Source organism: Bubalus bubalis, chromosome 4, assembly GCF_019923935.1.
Source record: "Bubalus bubalis isolate 160015118507 breed Murrah chromosome 4, NDDB_SH_1, whole genome shotgun sequence".
NCBI lineage: Eukaryota > Metazoa > Chordata > Mammalia > Artiodactyla > Bovidae > Bubalus > Bubalus bubalis.
This window is the reverse complement of record NC_059160.1, coordinates 17380145-17400594: the sequence shown is the minus strand read 5'-3', so window position 1 is coordinate 17400594 and position 20450 is coordinate 17380145. Positions and strand designations below refer to the sequence as shown.

General features: G+C 44.1%; 1 protein-coding gene and 1 pseudogene across 1 annotated transcript in view; one reads left to right on the top strand and one right to left on the bottom strand.

Annotated features, from left to right (window-relative positions):
* LOC102402808 (antigen WC1.1) overlaps positions 1 to 20450 on the bottom strand; it is a gene marked incomplete in the record, with an annotated part of 1152186 nt that overhangs the window by 596376 nt on the left and 535360 nt on the right.
* Positions 10180 to 20450, top strand: part of LOC123464550 — a 35525-nt pseudogene continuing 25254 nt past the window's right edge.

Below are 20450 nucleotides of genomic sequence, written 5' to 3'. Positions count from 1 at the left end.
GTCGTTCCCTTGTCCTCCTGCCCTCAATCTTTCGCAGCATTAGGGTCTTTCCTAATGAGTTAGTTCTTCGCATCAGGTTGTCAAAATATTGGAGTTTCAACTTCAGCATAAGTCCTTCCAATGAATATTCAGGACTGAATTCCTTTAGGATGGACTGGTTAGATCAGTTGCTTAAGACTAATATGAATGAAATGCAACAAAATGAAAAATGCTACCTAGAGCATCAACAACAACAGCAATAGACTCTGTAACTTAGAAGGCAGGACCATTGAGATTACCCAGCCAGGGGACAAAGAAGAAGAGGAATGAAAAAGAGTGAAAGAACCTGTGTGAGCTCTGGGGTAACATTCACAGAAACAACCTGCACATTATTGGAGTCCCAGAAGGACAAGAGAGGGAGAAAGGGACACAGATTGTACTTAAAGAAATAATACCAGATAAGTCCCAAATCTGATGAGATTTAGACATCCAAGTACATGTAGCTAATAGATCACTCTTCAGAGTTCATTCAAAATGATCATCCCCAAGACACATTGCTTGTAATCAAGAAAAATAATTTTACAAGCAGCAAGAGAAAAGTGCTGCTGCTGCTTCTAAGTCACTTCAGTCGTGTCCGACTCTGTGAGACCCCATAGACGGCAGCCCACCAGGCTCCCCTGTCCCTGGGATTCTCCAGGCAAGAACACTGGAGTGGGTTGCCATTTCCTTCTCCAAGAGAAAAGTAAATGCTCACAAAAAAGAAATTCCCTTAAAAATATCAGTGGACTTTTTAGTAGAAACCTGACTGTCCAGGAGAGAAAGGATGATATATTCAAACTTATGAAAAAAAAAAAAAAAAGCCTATCACCCAAGTATACTTTTCTCAGGAAGGTTGTTTTTCATAAATGAAGATGATATAAAGACTTTCCCAAACAAACAACAGTTGAGGGGATTCACCAACATTAGGCTTGTCTTACAAGATTGCTGAGGGGAGTTCCTCAAACTAAATGAAGGATGCTAATTTTTATATTAAAGAAGTGAAAATATGCAACAGACTTGTAAAGGTAAATACTGAATCCAATTCAGCATACTCTGACACTGTAATATGGTAGTGTGCTAATCAGGTAGCTTTCGTCTAAAGAAAGTATTAAAATAGCTAAAAAGAGAAATATTTTGTTAGTGGATATACAATATAGAGAGAGGTAAATTGTGACATCAAAAACAAAATGCGTAGATGGGGATAAAAAGGTAGAGCTTTTGCATGTCATTGGAATTAATTTGTTATCAGTGTAGTATTTACTGTTGTCCCTCTAAGATGTTTTATGTGAGCCATGTGGCAACAAAAATATAAAAACCTACAGTAGATTCACAAAAAGTAACAAGAAGGGACTCAAAGAGCAACAGTATCCAAATTTATCAGTTCACAGTTCTAACTGTTGTGCAGAACAGTTGAGTTGTCCTGGTCTCCACATCATCTTTCAAGATCAGCCAAAGAGGACTCCTTAGAAAAGTGAAAGACTAATTAAGCTGTCTGTTATTTTAAGCCAAAGAAATCTTTGGGCACCTCATCTCCTTCCTTATGTCATATAGATGGTGCAGCTGTACTTTTTTAATCGAAAATTTTCTTCCTGTGATATTGCTGTGTGGTTTTAATGAAAAAACTGCCAATGATAAATCATATGAATATCCTGTCTCCTCACTTGGGTTTGATTAAGACTTATTAAGAAGCCACATGTAGGTACTTTGTGGTTTGTCTTGTGTATCCTTAGAGATAGAGATTTGCAGTGTTCGTTGTGACATATTTGTTGGTGATAGCTGCTTGTTTATGAAAATCAAATTTTGCCTTGCTAATTGCCAGAAACATTTGTCTTTAAAACAAAAATATTAGCTAAATGATGTTCTCAGAAAGATTTCTTTATATTTAAGACAATTTATCTTCAATATTTAGTACAGTGCCATTCAGCCATTCAATAAATATTAGCTGAGCATCTGTGAAGTTACAGAGAGGGGAAATATAGAGCTTATACACAGGCACAGGCCTCACTCCAATCCTGGGGCCTGGCAAGGCCTCAGACAATGCTTGCAGACTGCAGGCACCTTGGTTAGCATGCCCAGATTGGGAAGCATTCGATGACAAGGAAAAGAGGTCTGTTCACAGAGTCTTTGATGTTAAAGGAGGAACACATTTTGCTGTATTTCCAGTGTTCTTAGGCTGGTCTGTGGGCAGGACTCAGCTGCACCAAAGCTCCATGTGCAATAGAGCCTCAGTTCATAGACTTTGAGTCTGGGCAATCACTCAGGCTTTGAACTCTGAGTGCCACCCCAGAGGCACTAACCTTAGGTTTAAGTGGTTTAAGAATCACCACCCACAAGAACTCAATAGCTCTGCAGTTGGTAATTACATCAGCTCTGAGCAGAGGTGAGTTAATCATGAAGTTAATGAAGCATGTTCTTCAGAGCCTCTCCTTGCACCAGCCCCTTCTAAGTCCTGAGGGGGGCCCTAGGGCTGCGGCTGAAGCAGAGAGGACTCTATGATCCTTGCCCCCTCACCATGTCTTCTGCCTGCCTTTTGCCTGTGGAAAACTTTAGTCAAAGAATATGTTTAATTGGAGAAGCGAGAAATGTGGAAACAAAGAAAAACAGTCAGAGGAGACTAAATAATAATAATGTAGTCATTAAGCACTGTCAAGGACCTTTAGTTCTTTCTCAAGGGTTATAGATGATATTCTGAGCCGTGTCCTGTGAGCTGTCTTATAGACACAAAACACCAGGTGGAGCAGTGGACTACATGATGACCACACTGTACCCAGGACTTGAGCGTCCACAATTCTGAGAACTGACCACAAAGACATGGGAACAAGTACACCCAGGCACTAAAGATCAACTGTACCTAAAACAACCAGTGGATGCTTTGGATGGCATCACCAACTTGATGGACTTGAGTATGAGCGAGCTCTGGGAGTTGGTGATGGACAGGAAAGCCTGGTGTGCTGCAGCCCATGGAGTCGAAAAGAGTCAGACTCGACTGAGGGACTGAAATGAACTGAAGACAACCAAGATGATGCTAATCAGACCACTGATGACCAATTTGAAGATGACTGTTAGAGATGACTGTGCTGTTTCTGCATATAACCTCCCCCAATCCCAGCTCTGCTATAGAAGGTCTCACCCTCTTCTTGTCATGGGGTGGGCGGAGTCGGCCCTTGTACAGATGTCCACCACCCTCCCCGCCAGTTGCTGGCATCTGGAATAAAACAAACTTTCCTTTCCACCAACCTGGCCTGTATACTGGCTTTTGAGCGGTTAGCAGCTGGATCCCTCACACATACCTTTCGGTTACATGGTCACAAGGAGATAGGTTTTGAATGTGCCATTTGCTTCAGTTGAGGGAAAAAAAAATTCGGCAAAATTACTTCTTACCCAAAGGTGAAGAATTTAATGAACTACATGGAGAACTAAATCCAGGAATCAGATTTGTTCCAGAAATCAAGAAGAAACAGAAGAGGTTTGGAAAGTACATGCTGCTTTTTCATTAGTACAGGATTGGTGGAATGTAAAAATAAGATGAAAGATGATGAACTGACTAACTCAGAGCAAAGGAGAGCTGTTTAAGGATGAAGGTCAAGATGCTCAGAGACAAAAATGGGGAAATGGAAGCACAACTGTCAGCACAGATTGATGTAAAGGGAGGAGGAGCTGCACCAGGTGTGGATGCTCTTACGCAGAAGTTTAGGTCTAGTTGTTGGTCAATCAGTGATGGTGACTAGGAATCAACCAAGCCCCAAAGAGGAATCAAGTTGAGACCTGAGGGAGCAGCTTGGGATGAAGACACAGAAGGAAGAGGAGATCCAGAAAAGTACCTGCTTCATGTGACAGATTTTGTCTTCCTTTCACGTCTTCAGAATAGGCTCTGTTCTGATGCTGGAACAACTGACTCCCAAATCTCAGAAGGAACACACACATGCATACACACATTCATTACCAACCTGCAAACGTACTGTGGTCAGTGAGGCTCCACTAGCTTACACGTGTACCATGTGGAACACGCAGCTTCTGGGGCAGGAAAGAGAGAAACCAGAGTCGAATGGGGTTTTCATGCCTCTACTCAGAAGTGACACAGGTGACAACACCCACGTTTCATTGGCCAGAATGAGTCACTGGGAGATAGAAAAACAGCGATTTGATGAATATTACTATTGATGCCACACCCTTGGTAGCAATGCTGTCAGTTTTTTTTTTTTTTTTTTTTCTTGCCTTGGCGAAGTTTCTGAGGTACAATTTTGTGCAGAAATTAAATGTCATTAGACCGTCCCCAGAATGGGATTTGAAGAAGGCCTTCTGTATCTGGTTCCTTCGTCTGGTGTGTCTCTGGCTCCTTACTGCACTTCTGTCTGTGCTGAGTGGGAGTAGTCAGATTCGTGTCTCCCCTGCCCCCACCATCCTCCCCACTCAGTATCACTAACTGCAGGGTGATTTTCAGCATTTGTTTATGCATTCATTACTTTATTTATCCACTATTTGTTAAGCTCTCTCTATGTGTCTTTACTTGACTTTAAGGAGATATTGAAGAGTAAGACACATACTTCCTCTCAAGAAGCACCCACCTTAGAGACAGTGAGCAAAGTTTTACAGATTAAATAAACACAGCAGTAATTTTGAGCTGGAGGAATCAGAAAGAGTTCATAGACGTGACAACTCTGTGCTTTTAAAAACAAGAGAAGATTTATGAATTTTCTTTCTGTAATGGGCTTAAAAATGTGTCCCTAGGCAATGGCACCCCACTCCAGTACTCTTGCCTGGAAAATCCATGGACAGAGGAGCCTGGTGGGCTGCAGTCCATGGGGTCACTAAGAGTTGGACACGACTGAGCGACTTCACTTTCACTTTTTACTTTCATGCATTGGAGAAGGAAATGGCAACCCACTCCAGTGTTCATGCCTGAAGAATCCCAGGGACGGGGGAGCCTGGTGGGCTGCCGTCTATGGGGTCGCACAGAGTCGGACACGACTGAAGTGACTTAGCCTTAGCCTAGCTTAGAATTGAAATATACATAAATGTAATATTCTCTATTTTTATCATGGATTTCATCTTGTGCACTAGCAAGGGATATTTGTGTGGATTGAAAGTTCCATAAAGTTAACACAGACTCTCCCATTTAAAATTTATCCCTCAACTTAGCTTGGGTTCATGGTAATAACTGTCTTGTCATTTCTAGTTCAAGCTCCCTGCTGAGACTGGTTTTCCTCTATTTCAGGAGGCATCTTCTTGTCTCTCCTCCCACAGGTGGTGCCTGGGGTCGGAGGGCTTCTTCCTTTCCAACAGCAGTAGGGAAGGACCCTTTGTCTGCATGCTCTCCACTTAGAATCTGCTTGTCTTTGATTTCTTAGCTTTGATCTGCTCTTGTCTCTGAGTATCTGATGTTGCACTATGGAGGAATGAATGAGGCCAATTCAGTTCCACACTCTGTTCGATGTTTCTGGTTATAGACTGTAAAGGGCTGAAGAGAGATGATGGGCTGGACATCAGCCAGCTCATGACCTTGCTCTTTCCTTCATGCTCTTGTGATGAAGTGGTCTTTGGTAAAGGAGTCTTTACTAACCTTGGTCCCATCCATGCAAGGAACACAGATGGTGAAGGGGGTCTCCAACGCTTTGGTGTAACAACTCAGTTAATCATTTTCCTTTAGAGTTGTACACCTCTTTTTTAATTTAAAAATATTTTGTATTTTAGTCTGTCTGATTGGTCCTGAGGAACTTTTCCTCAAGCAAGCAGGTTTAATTATTAACTTTCCTAGCAAAGAGATTACTGAACCTCTGACCACCATTTTCTCATGGTGATTTGGGAATAATAATGCTACATGTTGTATTACTTCACAATCCATAAGGACAAATAGTTAGCCTAAGTGAAAGAACAAGATTCTGCTCTTTACTTCTGTACTTCTAATTCAAGGTGGAAGATGTTTAAATTTTTTTATAACTAAATTTCTTCCTGTTACAGTTGTGTGTGGTTTGAATTGAAAATATGCCTAATGACCGATACATAAACATCCTGACCACTTGGCCATATCTGATTAAGACCAGAACAGGAGGCTTCATGGTCTTCACCTGTCAGTGTTCTGTGGTTTGTCTTCTTTATCTTCAGATATGTAAAGAAATTTGCAGCGTTTATACATGTTTAGAACTGGCTGTCTCAGCACTGCTCTTGTACTGGGGCTAGGTTGTTTCTAGTTATTGAAATTTACTGCATTCATTGCATAAAGGCGTTGAAGTGAACCATATATAGCTCATACCATTTAATAGTATTGAAATATCATTAAAACAAATGATGCAGCTTGCATTGTGCTGTTACATCCTCACAACAAGTTAAATTATTTCTCAAAAGATTCCTTTTTTATTGAAATAATTTGTGTAAAATACCAGGCTGACATTCATTCATTCAGGTATACAAGAGACATCATTACGATTTTTAGTTAGCCAAGCACTGGGGATATGGAGGTGAATTAGACACAAAATGTTTTACCAAGTATATCTGAGTTTATAAAGTAAAATGATTAAGGAAACAACTTAATTCACAAAAGCTCACCAGTGGTAAGGTCGAGGTTCTTGAGCAGTTACATGGGGCACAGAGAGAAGGAGTGATGTGTGGAAGACTCACAGCTCTGATTGGCACCAATGACCATCACAGCATGTGGTTCCTGGGAGAGTTCTGACAGCCTCAGTCAAGGCTCCAGGTCACAGAATTGAATTCCTGTTCTAGAGTACTGGGATTCCTGGGATGAGATGGTGGGAGATGCCCTAACACTGCTTCTCTACTACTACTACGTGTATAAGTATGTGTGTGTGTTAGTCGCTCAGCTGTGACAAACTCATTGTGACTCTGTGGACTGTAGCCCCTCCAGGCTCCTCTGTCCATGGGATTTCCTAGGAAAGAATACCGAAGTGGGTTGTCATTTCCGTCTCCAGAGACTCTTCCTGACCCAGGGATCTAACTCAAATCTCCTGCATTGCAGGCAGATTCTTTATCATCTGAGCCAACAGGAAAGCAAGTTAACAGTAGTACATAATACTACGACTATGCACTACTGCTATTGCCTGGAAATTTCCATGGACAGAGGAACCTGGCATGGGTTCGCAAGGTGCTGGCCACGACTGAGCACATCAGCATCAGCACATGTACTACTGTTAACTAGTGTTGTAATATCACATGCTAATGCCAACTCACCTAATCCTCACCAAAATCAGTCATCTTGGTGGGATCATCACCCTCCTTTTACTAATCAGAGAGTGTAAGAACCCTGTTCAAGGCCCACACTTGACCTGTGGCTAAACTGTGAGTTAAGACCAGACAGTCTGGCTCCTGAGCCTGTTTTCCTGACCCTGTACTGCACTCTTTCATGTTCATTGTGGACACAGCTGGATTAGTGTCCTCCCTAAAACTTTCCTCCTTCAAATCTTTGATGAGATCGGATACTGAGATTTCTTTATGTGTCAGAAAGATGTAGCTTCTTCCAAGGGTGAGTTGGTCCATGTTGACCCTGCACCCCCAGCTCTGGGGTAGAGGGTCAGGGTGCCAGTGGGGCACCAGGGTGCCAGGGTGGGGACAGGCTGCCAGTCCTGAGTTTGCCGCTCCTTATAGCCCATCCCTTTCTATATAGGGTCTGGAGCTGCTAACAGCATCTTACCTGTGAGATCTCCATCCCAAGTTGAGACCATGTGTATATGTACCTGGTTCAGTAAACACATCCCTGTGTCACCCTGTGGGAGGGATGACTAGACTTCAGGAAGCACGTCCTGTGTTCTTGGTGTCTGGCTGGTGGTTTCTGGTGATGGTGTGGACTCCACAACTGGGTAAGGAATGATGACTCTGGGCCCAGAGGGAGTACAGCATCAATTCTAAGTGACTGAGCAGATCCTGGTCTTACTTCAGCAACTGAGTGTAAATTTTGGTTTTGATATTTATAATAAGTTTTTATCATTAATGTGGTAAAGCTGCAGATATAGAAGGAGATGGGGTCAGGTACAGTCACGGGGCTTGAGAGTGAGAGGACCAGATGACAAGGAAGTGATTCTTGAATAAATAGTGGATAAATATTAGCATATTTAGAGGAAGAGAAGCACGTGTTCAACTGTCTTTTCTCCCGTCTCAAATATGAAGGACAGGCATGGCAGGACAGAGAAGTTGTGTCTGCTGACTGGGATGAGGGGTCCCTCTGGTGGGGGATGTGGCAGGGCTGTGGACTAACCTGCAGCTGCCCTCAGTGTTGGCCCTACTGAGACCTTAAGGTGGGCCATGGGTGGTCTTGAAGCTGTCTCTGAGCTCTGGTGGGGACCCTCGGGCCTGTGTGTCACAGATGCTTCCTTCCACGTCTGTGCTGAAAAGATGGAGTCAGGGTGAGGGGGCCTCAGGGTGGGCTTGTGTGGACCACAGGGCTGCATCATGGGAATCTTGAGCCTGAGGGGGCACGAGGAAAGGGGGCAGCACATTAGTGACCTTGGATTTCGATGGGGGAGCTCTATCTTGCATCACTTATGGCCCTCTCAGTCTCTCTATTCATCCCTGGGGTACCTTCTGGGGGAGCATCTGGGAGCTTCTCTGATGAGTGGAAACAGAACAAGGCAGCAATGGCTACACTGGACATCATCCCTTCTGCTTGGATCTGTCCCCTCAACCCACCTGGGATTCCATTCTTGCCGCCACCTTTCCTCTTAAATGCAGAACAGAGGAGGTGGGTTCATTGGTGGTTTCAGGCAGCATGAACCCCTTTTTCTTCTCTGCTTCACTCACCCCTTCTTGGCCCCCTGCCTGCAGCTATCATGTAGCAGACTTTCTATTTCCCCATCTCTCTGGAACTGTTCCCTTAAATTATATTTTGCATCTTCTTTAGTTATGGTTTTATAATACAAATGTATTCTGAATCTTATCAAACCATACTCGCAGCATATAAAGGGGGTACATGTGAAGTTTAGAAAACTTTAGTCTTTCCAAAGTATAATTTTATTTTTGTTTTCGTTGTTTAGTCACTTAGTCGTGTCCAACTCATTTTGACACGATGGACTTAGCTGCCCAGGCCATTCTGTCCATGGAATTCTCCAGGCAAGAATACTGGAGTGGGTTGCCATTTCCTTCTCCAGGGGATCTTCCTGACCCAGTGATCGAATCCACGTCTCTTGCTTTGTGGGTGGATTCTTTACTGCTGAGCCATCAGTGAAGCCCCATGTTTTCTTCTAGAGATCCCTGCTCCTAATTTGGTGGGCTAGAGTTGAATGACGACTCCTAATTTCTCTTTGTTTCCTGTAATAGCAATCTCTTTCTCTCTGTCAGCATCATTTAGTGACTAGCTGAAAGAGATACTTCACATAAAATGAAATGCAATAAACAGAAAGGGATTTAACTCGTCTGAATGTCCCTATAGGGAACCCGCCTGCCATTGCAGGAGACACAGGTGACATGGTTTTGATCCTTGAGTCAGAAAGATCCCTTTAGAAGGAAATGGCACCCCCCTCCAGTATTCTTGCCTGGGAAATCCATTGGACAGAGGAGGCTGGCGAGCTACAGTCCATGGGTTGCAAATAGTCAGACACGACTGAGCACGCAGGCACTTGCTCCAGGACCAAGTCTCCAGATCATTCTGAGAAGGGGGAAAACCCTGCAATCTCATCCCCCCAACTTGATGGGTCTCACTTCATGCCTCCACAGTCACCTGTGAATTCATGTCCTTCTGGTCCTCACTTTCTGCTGACCTGATAAATACTCTTGTATTTCAAGACTTCTTGTAGTTCTCTGCTTCCACACTGAGCTCAGTGCGGGGGAAGATCAATACTCGATTCTACAAAAGTTATTCTCCATGGGTCAACAGATTCCACACCCAGACCCTGTGAGATCTCACAGTCTGCAGATATTGACCAGGGTGATGAGGGGAGAGAAAGGCACTCATGGTTTTTGATGAACCGTTTCTACCCCAGTCCCAGTGGTGGGACCCAGCTGTCAGGACTACGGAAGCAGGAGGTCAAAGGACTATGTTGCTCATATAAGGAGATGTTGAAGATTCAGAAGCTCATTGGTGTCTGAGCTTCAGAAAGTGGCTGATGCAGCCTCCAATAGTGCCTGAAATGGTGAAAGGTGTCGCTATTGGTTCTCTGGAGGGAGGGTGTAAGGGGTGGTCTATATAGACCCCGGTCGGCACCCTGATGCTTCCTCACAGGCTGATCCTGCAGCTGGGACTGTGACCTTGAGGATGTGGGGTCAGGATGGCTCTGGGCAGACACCTCTCCCTGTGGGGACTCTGTGTCCTCCTCCTCGGCACCGTGGTGGGTGGTCAAGGTAAGAGCTGCCCCTCTGTCCTGGGTCCACAGCAGGGAGTGAATTCCTTGGTGAAGGGAAAGTTGTCTGGAGTTCTCAAGCCGAGCCTCAGTGTGTTTGACCAAAAAAGAACCATGCTGATGTGAATACAGGTCCATCTCCTATGGGGGGTCCATTGGTCATAGCAGCAGATTTTACAGAGCAGTAAGGTTTGTTCTGGACCAAGCTGGGTCAGCCTAAGTCACCTCCACGGTCTTCCTTGTTTTCAGGGAGCTTCTAGGAGTCCCAGTGGCTCCCAGTATGTGGAAGGTCCAGTGACTGAGCTCAGCTGGGACTCTGGGCTGTTCCCACATGCTCCATGTGCCTGGTGTGTGAGCACTGCCCCTGGGTCCCCGTGTATCCTGTGTCTTCGTTCCTGTAGGCTCTGTGATTGTGTGTGTGTGTGTGTGTGTATGTGTGCAGGTGAGAGGTGTGTGAGGGTGTGTGTGTGTGAGGGTATGAAGAGTGTGTGTGTGTGAGTATGTGAGGGTGTGTATGTGTGAGGGTGTATGTGGGTGTGAAGAGTGTATGTGTTTGTGGAGTGTGTGAGGAGTGTTCAAATGATGTATTAAGGTGTGTGAGGAGTATGTGTGGGTAAGTGTGGGTGAGTGAGGAGTGTGTGAGGAGTGTGTGAGGAGTGTATGAGGGTGTGTGAGGCTGTGTGTGTGTCTGTGTGAGGGGAGGTGGAGCCTGTCTGTGTGAAAGGAACAGAGCTGCTGAGCAGGGAGTGAGTCCGCTGGTCTGTGAAGCACAAGGGGTGTCCATAGAGCTGGGTGTCATGGCCGCTGCATGTAACTGGATCAGAGATAATCGTGCACTTGTATGCCTCTCTCTGGCTCCGTCCCCCATCTCTCGGGCTCCCCTCTGCTTGTTGCCATGTCTGCCCAGCACTGGGCTCTGTGAGAGGCTCTGCCTGCTGGCCTTACCTGTTCCCACCACGTGTCCATTAAGGAGCAGAGAAGCCTGCATTCAGGAGAGGGGACCTCTTGTCTGTTCAGTTCAGTTCAGTTCAGTCGCTCACTGATGTCTGACTCTTTGCGATCCCATGGACTGCAGCACGCCAGGCCTTCCTGTCCATCACCAACTCCCGGAGTCTACCCAAACTCAGGTCCATTGAGTCGGTGATGCCATCCAACCATCTCATCCTCTGTTGTCCCCTTCTCCTCCCACCTTCTCTCTTTCCCAGCTTCAGGGTCTTTACAGATGTGTCAGCTCTTCACATCAGGTGGCCGAAGTATTGGAGTTTCCGCTTCCACATCAGTCCTTCCAATGAAAGACTTGTCCCTCTGTTTGTAAAGATCAGTTGATGTGCAGTCCCACGTGTATAAGTTCCCAAGTCCCTGCCCCGGTCCCCGTGACTCATTTCCTGATGTGCTGGGGGCTTGGGATGGTCTTTCCCCTCCCAGGATCTGCTGTGACTCTGTAGGGAGCACTTTCTCTCATGCCTTCTCCTGTCCCTCACTCCCTGGGAGCTGTTTTCCCCTGAGTGAGGGTGGAGTATGTTACCAATCCTTCTGTCGTGGTCTGCAAGGTTTCTTTGGACAAATCCGCTGACCTCCTTATGGGAGTTCTCTTGGGTGACAGCATTTTTTTCTACTCTTTAGACTTTCAGAATTCTCTCTTTCTCTTTGCATTTGAGCAATTTACTCTGTGAGTCTTGGAGAAGGTTGTTTTGGATTGAGATTTTGGGGTGACTTATTAGCTTCTTAAACTTAGATGCCCAGATTTTTCCCCAGGTTTGGAAATTCGCAGCCTGTCTTTCTTTCTTTTTTATAATTATTTATTTTCGGCTGTGCTAGGTCTCCTTGCTGCATGCGGGCTTTCTCTAGCTGTGGCAAGCAGGGGCTACTCCTCTCTGCAGTGCACAGGCTTCTCACTGCAGTGGCCTCTCTTGCTGGAGACCCCAGGCTCTAGGTGCACATGTTTGAGCAGCTGTGGCACACTGGCTTAGTTGCTCTGCGGCATGTGGAATCTTCCTGGACCAGGGATTGAACCCATGTCCCCTACATTGGTAGGTGGATTCTTAACCACTACACCACCAGGGAAGTCCTCAGCCCTTAATTCTTTTCTCCTTCACTTCTTCTGTTATGACTCCAGTCCATACACTGTTTCTCTTTATGGTGTCCACTGGCTTTCTATATTCCTTTCATTCTCTTTTGGCTCCTCTATTTGGATGCTTTCAACTAATCTTTCTTCTAACACATTGATTCCTTTTTCTTTTTCTTTCCCTTGGTCAAGTCTGTTGTTGAATCTCTGTGTTGAATTCTTCAGTTTACTCATTATATTGTGCATGTTAAGTTGCCTCAGTCATGTCTGACTCTTTGTGACCCTATGGACTGTAGCCCACCAGGCTGCTCTGTCCATAGGATTCTCCAGGCAAGAATACTGAAGTGGGTTGCCATGCACTCCTCCAGGGGATCTTCCTGGACCCAGGGATCAAACCCGAGTCTCTTAGATTTCCTGCACTTGCAGACAGGTTCTTTACCACTAGTGCCACCTGGGAAGCCCATTCATTCATTATTCAGCTTCAAAATATCTGAAGAATTGAAGAAGTGAAAGTCACTCAGTCATGTTTGACTCTTTGTGACCCCATGGGTACACAGTCCATGGAATTCTCCAGGCCTTACTGGAGTGGTTAGTCTTCCCCTTCTCCAGGGGGTCTTCCCAACCCAAGGATCAAACCCAAGTCACCAGCATTTCAGACTGATTCTTCACCAACTGAGCCACAAGAGAAGACCAAGATACTGGAGTGGGTAGCCTATTCCTTCTCCAGCAGATATTCCTGATGCAGGAATTGAACCGTGGTCTCCTTCATTGCAGATGGATTCTTTACCAACTGAGCTATCAGAGAATTGCAAAATATCTGGTTAGTTCTTTTTTTTTTTTTTTTTTTTTTTTTAAGTAGAGTCTTCTGATGCTGGGAAAGATTGAAGGTGGGAGGAAAAGGGGACAACAGAGGATGAGATGCTTGAATGGCATCACTGACTGAATGGATATGAGTCTGAGTAAACTCGGTGAGTTGGTGATGGACAGGGAGGCCTGGTGTACTGTAGTCCATGGGGTCTCAAAGAATCAGACATGACTGAGTGACTGAATTGAACTGAACTGAACCCTGGGAATGTCTCCATCTATGATGTTCCTACTAATGAACTCCTTTTTATGTACAGAAACCAGAGTCATCTTATTATTTAATCGCTAAAGTGACATTTCATCACTTTTGTCAAATTCCATCTGTTAGATGCGTGTTACAGGTACATTGGAGTGTGGAATTACGCAAAGATATGAACACCAGATGGAAGGAATAACCAGGACACTTTAGAGCCTGTTACCCCAGCCCTCTGTTCCTGAGCTGGATGAGATGCTTCCTATGGACAGGGAAGGAGAGGGAGGATTCCTCCCTGGGTCCCGGGCCATGAGCTGCAACTGAGATGGAGAAGCTGGACCCTAGTAGCCTTGGGCATATCTACAGGGAGGGCAACATCCAGAGCCTCTGAAGGCCTGTCCTCGGTGGTGTCCCTGGAGCTGGTTCTATAGGCTCCTGAGAAATACTTGGTGCCTCCCTTCCTGCTCCGTGTTCAGTGATGGCACATTGGGGGCTTAGAGTTAGCCACACTGGGAATGCTTATACCACAGAGGTCAGGAAATACTATATCCCATGCACTGTTTTGCTCCTCAGACAGCTAATGTTTTAAATATTATGCCACGCTAAGTCTCCTAAAATCTTTCCTGTTGTGTGTCTCTCTTGCAGCTCTGGAGCTGAGGCTGAAGGATGGAGCCCACCGCTGTGAGGGGAGAGTGGAAGTGAAGCACCAAGGAGAATGGGGCACAGTGGATAATCTGGAATGGAGCTTGAAGGATGCATCTGTAGTGTGCAGACAGCTGGGGTGTGGAGCTGCCATTGGTTTTCCTGAAGGGGCTTATTTTGGGCCAGGACTTGGCCCCATTTGGCTTTTGTATACTTCATGTAAAGGGGTGGAGTCAACTGTCAGTGATTGTAGGCATTCTAATATTAAAGACTATCATAATAATAGCCATTCCCAAGATGAGGATGCTGGAGTAGTCTGCTCAGGTAAGTCCTGTCTGGTCTGTGTGGGGATCTCTAGCAGGAAAAGCCTCTGTCTTATTACCAGAATGACTTGAGATTACGGATACAGCCTTTAGAACATACTTGGGTGAAGGGTCTTTGTGATGTCACAGGAGGCAGAGGTGAGGTCAAAAGTTTCATACAGATTCAGCTTCTGGATTCGACCTCTGTGACACAGTCTCAGCATGGTAATTGTTCTGTATTCTTTGACATAATGGTCAGTAGGGTGTGGCTACATTGATGGGGGGGTGGTGTCATAGGAGAGTTGTAGGCAACAAGGTTCATTATCCTCATTGGTCCTAAAAGTCAGGGTCACCACACTCCATCAGGTTGGTATGTGGGTGATGTGCCAATAGAACAGGCTCAACCAAGCAATGGTGACCCCACAAGGGCATGTGAAGACCCATGGACAGGTGACCATACCCGAAGTCATGGTGCAGTTACACAAGGAAAAGGTGTGAGAGAAATTCAGTGGTGCATTTAAATGTCCCTAGGTCACAGTCAGAGGAGGCCAGAAGCGGGACTTGTGGCAGGGAAAATCTCATCACACTGGTGTACCTGATGAATCAAGTGGGGAGCTCACACCACATTTGCAGGGATGTTGAGGGAGCAGGAAAATGAAGTCTTGAAGTTTACAACACAGTAGCCGAAGCACATCACATTTAAGAGGCAGTGAATCTAAGAGTTCATGGGGTTCTCAAGGCAGGAATACTGAAGTGGTCTGCCTTTCCATCTCTAGTGGACCATGTCTTGTCAGAACTCCCCACTAAGACCCGTCTGTCTTGGGTGGCCCTACATGGCATGGCTCATAGTTTCATTGAGTTAGACAAGGCTGTGTTCCATGAACTGTGAATGTGCAGATGTTCAAGCTGGATTTAGAAAAAACAGAGGAACCAGAGGTCAAATTGCCAACATCCGTTTGATCACTGAAAATGCAAGAGAGTTCCGGAAAAACATCTACTTCTACTTTATTGACTATGCCATAGCCTTTAACTGTGTGGATCACAACAAACTGGAAAATTCTTCAAGAGATGGGAATACCAGACCATCTGACCTGCATCCTGAGAAATATGTATGTAGGTCAAGAAGCAAACAGTTAGAACTGGACATGGACCAAAAGACTGGTTCCAAATCGGGGAAGGAGTACATCAAGGCTGTATATTGTCACCCTGCTTATTTACTTATATGCAGAGTACATCATGAGAAATGTTGGACTGGATGAAGCACAAGTTGGAATCAAGATTGTCGGGAGAAATATCAATAACCTTAGATGCAGATTACATCACACTTATGGCTGAAAGCAAAGAACAAAAGAGCCTCTTGATGATAGTGAAAGAAGAGAGTGAAAAAGTTGGCTTAAAACTCAACATTCAGAAACTAAGATCATAGCATCTGGTCCCATCACTTCCTGGCAAATGGGGAAAAGTGGAAATAGTTTCAGACTTTTTTTTTTGGCTCCAAAATTACCGCAGATGGTGACTGCAGACATGAAATTAAAAGACGCTTGCTCCTTGGAAGAAAAGCTATGACCAACCTAGACAGCATATTAAAAAGCAGAGACATTTCTTTGCCAAAAAAGACCGGTGTAGTCAAAGCTATGGTTTTTCCAGTAGTCCTGTATGGATGTGAGAGCTGAACTATAAAGAAAGCTGAGTGCCGAAGAATTGATGAAGACTGAAAAATTGATGAAGAATTGAAGAAGACTCTTGAGAGTCCCTTGGACTGCAAGGAGATCCAACCAGTCCCTCCTAAAGGAAATCAGTTCTGGGTGTTCATTGGAAGGACTGATGCTGAAGCTGAAACTACAGTACTTTGGCCACCTCATGCAAAGAACTGACTCATTGGAAAAGACCCCGATGCTGGGAAAGATTGAAGGTGGGAGGAGAAAGGGATGGCAGAATGAGGTGGATGGATGGCATCACCGACTGAATGGACATGAGATAGAGTAAACCCTGGGAGTTGGTGATGGACAGGGAGGCCTGGCATGCTGCAGTCCATGGTGTTGCAAAGAGTCAAACATGACTGAGGAACTGAACTGAACTGAATTGAAGCTAAGAGGACCTGATGTGGTGCCTAAGAAGTACTCAGTGCTACCTAAGTGTGTTTGACCTATGCCAAGGTGGATGCAGGAAAGACAGAAGTGAAGCTAGGGTGTGAATGGGTGCTCACAGTGTTTGGCAGAGATGCTTCTAGTTGTTATCACAATTGCAGATTGGATGTCCAGGTTATTAATCACATCAGAACAACTGGACTGGAGGAAGATATTGTCAGTTATCCCAGTGAATTCCCTAAGGTAGAAGGCTGGTCTTAGGATAGTACCACCCCATCTAATGGGATGGTGGGACAGGGGAGCCCTGAAGACATCTGCAGTAGGTCCTTAACAGCCACAGCCAATCAGATCTTGGGTGTTTATGTACAGGAAGATCATTGGAAAAGTGATCTTTTCTAATCTCACCTTCAACAGATCTTTGATGATTCTAGCTGATGCCCTTAAAGCAACAATTCTTTTCTTTTTTAAAAAGTACTTTATTGAGGTATGTCTGACATACAAAACTGCTTGATAAGTATGCATTTGTGAAACCACTACAGCACTTATGTCATAAATCTATTCATCTCTTCAAAATGTTTTCTTCCATTCTCTTTATCATTCTTATTAAAAATAATTATTTTCAAGGTGAATTTGAATTTTAGCTAGAAACTTTTGTTTTAAACAAACCTGTTTTCTGGCATCTCAAATAACCTTCCTCATTGTCGTAATGTCATAATCATGGTTCCAACTGAAGATAAATTTGTGGAAATACTACAGGTGTCTCTACCATATTTTGATAAATCAGCATCTGAATGAAATGGAGTGTGTGATGTTGAAACTGTGTGTGAAATTAGAACTCCCAATGTTATCTTAAGAAAACTGATGTCTTGTTATTAATTCCAGTTAAGATATACTTAGAAGTAGAGACTTGGAAGTGCTCTCATATTTAACAAAGGTCTGTCTAGTCAAGGCTATGGTTTTCCAGTGGTCATGTATGGATGTGAGAGTTGGACTGTGAAGAAAGATGAGTGTTGAAGAATTGATGCTTTTGAACTGTGGTGTTGGAGAAGACTCTTGAGAGTCCCTTGGACTGCAAGGAGATCCAACCAGTCCATTCTAAAGGAGATCAGTCCTGGGTGTCCATTGGAAGGACTGATGCTAAAGCTGAAACTCCAATACTTTGGCCACCTCATGCGAAGAGTTGACTCATTGGAAAAGACTCTGATGCTGGAAGGGATTGGGAACAGGAGGAGAAGGGGATGACAGAGGCTGAGTTGGCTGGATGGCATCACTGACTCGATGGATATGAGTTTGAATGAACTCCGGGAGTTGATGATGGCCAGGGTGGCCTGGCGTGCTGCGATTCATGGGGTCACAAAGAGTCGGACATGACTGAGCAACTGAACTGAACTAATATTTAAACCCTGATTGTGGTTTGTACACCCTGATTACCATTGCTCTAACTTAGACTCTCACATTTTTATGAACGGTTCCAGGTTCCTTCTATTTCTCTTTTTGTCACTAGTTTCCTCATCCTGGTCTGTTTTTTCTGTATTTTCAGACATATTTTAATGATGTGAAGATAAGTCACTGGTAGTGATGTAGCAGAAATAAGATTAGAATTGCATGTGTTTTCATTATCTTAATCAAAACTCTTGGGAGTTTCTTCTGCTCAACCTTAGCAGTCAGGTATGGAAGAGAAATTCTAGCCTCAGTAGTGGATGCTGGAAGTGAAGTACCATATTTAGGAGAAATATAGAGTGGAAACAGGAGAAGGCAATGGCACCCCACTCCAGTACTCTTGCCTGGAAAATCCCATGGGTGGAGGACTCCTGTAGGCTGCAGTCCATGGGGTCGTGAAGAGTCGGACACGACTGAGCGACTTGACTTTCACTTTTCACTTTCATGCATTGGAGAAGGAAATGGCAACCCACTCCAGTGTTCTTGCCTGGAGAATCCCAGGGACGGGGGAGCCTGGTTGGCTGCTGTCTCTGGGGTCGCACAGAGTCGGACACGACTAAAGCGACTCAGCAGCAACAGCAGCAGCAGCAGCAGCAGAGTGGAAACAATAACCAGAGGAGAATGTAGAGAAGTTTGTTTGAAAAAACGAGGAGATTTCAAGGAGTTCAGGTGGAAGATCTGGGAGGGAACACACAAATTGTGAAGGACTGTGGTGCAAGCGTTCCAAGTTCCTTCAGTCCTGTCCTACTCTTTGTGACCCGACTGGACTGGGTTGCCATTTCCTTCTCCAGGGGATCTTCTCACCCAGGGATCAAACCTGGGTCTCCCACATTGCAGGCAGAGTCTTGATTATCTTCTGAGCCACCAGGGACTACAGTACTGAAGTGCAAAATGATGAGGGGATGAAGGTGCAAGGATTGCAGGAGGGGAGGGTTGGAAAGATGCAGGTCAATTCATACATTCACCGCAGCCTATGTGTTACACTTCCTTCCTGCCCTCATTCCTTCCCTCCCTCTCTTCCTTTATCCTGTTGTGGGAGTCATTTCTCAGCTCTGTGGAAGTGCTAGCATTTGTAGCTGGCAGTTTTCTTAGTGGAAAATTTTTATAATATGGATTCTGTTTATTTAACAAATAAGTTTGCTCATATTTTTGTCTTTTTTTTTTGGTATCAGATTTTGGTGAACTGTGTTTCACAAGTAATGTGTTTTTAAGGACTTGGCCCATTTTACAAAAAAATTCCAAATTAGTAACACTGGTTCATATCTCATATCTTTACATGTTGGGAAGATCTACAATGATATTCCTCCTTTTGTTACTGGTGCTGTTAATGTGTTCCTCTTTTTTCTTAATTGGTTGCTAGAAGATTATCAGTGTTAATGTTCTTTTTAAGAGAATCACTAATGGACTGTATTGATTTTCTTGATCGTGTATTTGCTTTCTTCTTAATTGATTTCTATGCTCAGTTTTCATTCCTTTTTTTCAGTTATGATTGTGGTTGCTTTTGTGGAGTCTTGGATCATTTCCTTCTGTTTCTATTTTTATTCTAATGTAATTATCAAGGAAGCATCAAGGTTCTAAATTTTCTTCTAAGCATCACTTTATTTTTAACCCACCAGTTTCAATACTATATAATTTCTTTTGGATTTTATTATCATAAAATGTTTCTTTTTCTCTGAATGAATTCTTTGTCTTATAGCCTGACTTTGTATGATATTAATTTAGATATTATATAGAATTTTCTCTGAATTGTGTTTGCATGGTTTTAATTTTTACCTCTAATATGTTTCTGTGTTTATATTTAAACACATATAAGTTTGTAGACAGTATATTGTTTTGTCTTATTTTATCTGGTCTGATAATCTTGTTTTTTATTTGGAGTACTTAAGTTATTTATTTAATGTAATTATTGACATAATTGGGTTTAAGTGTACTTGCCTGCTATTTGTCAGAGAAGGCAATGGCAACCCACTTCAGTACTCTTGCCTGGAAAATCCCATGGACAGAGGAGCCTGGTAGGCTGCAGTCCATGGGGCTGCTAAGAGTCGGACATGACTGAGCAAATTCACTTTCACTTTTCACTTTTATGCATTGGAGAAGGAAATGGCAACCCACTCCAGTGTTCTTGCCTTGAGAATTCCAGGGACGGGGGAGCCTGGTGGGCTGCTGTCTATGGGGTCTCACAGAGTCGGACATGACTGAAGTGACTTAGCAGCAGTAGCAGCAGCAGCAACTGCTATATGTTACATCTTTGTTCTTATTTTAATCTTTGAGTATATTTTATCATTTTAATTTAAATACTGTATTGGTTTATTAATTGTATCAGATTTTTAGGTGATTATAATGTTTAATTAAAAAATTTAAGTAATTTTTATTTGTTGCTGGCTGGGTCTTCATTGCTGCATGGGCTTTTCTCTAGTTGTGGAGATCAGAGGCTACTCTCTGGTTGCAGGCATGAGTTTCTCACTGCAGTGGCCTCTCTTGCTGTAGTGCACAGGCTCTATGGTGCACAAGCTTCAGTAGTCGTGGCCCCTGGGCTCTAGAGTGCAGGCTCACTAGTTG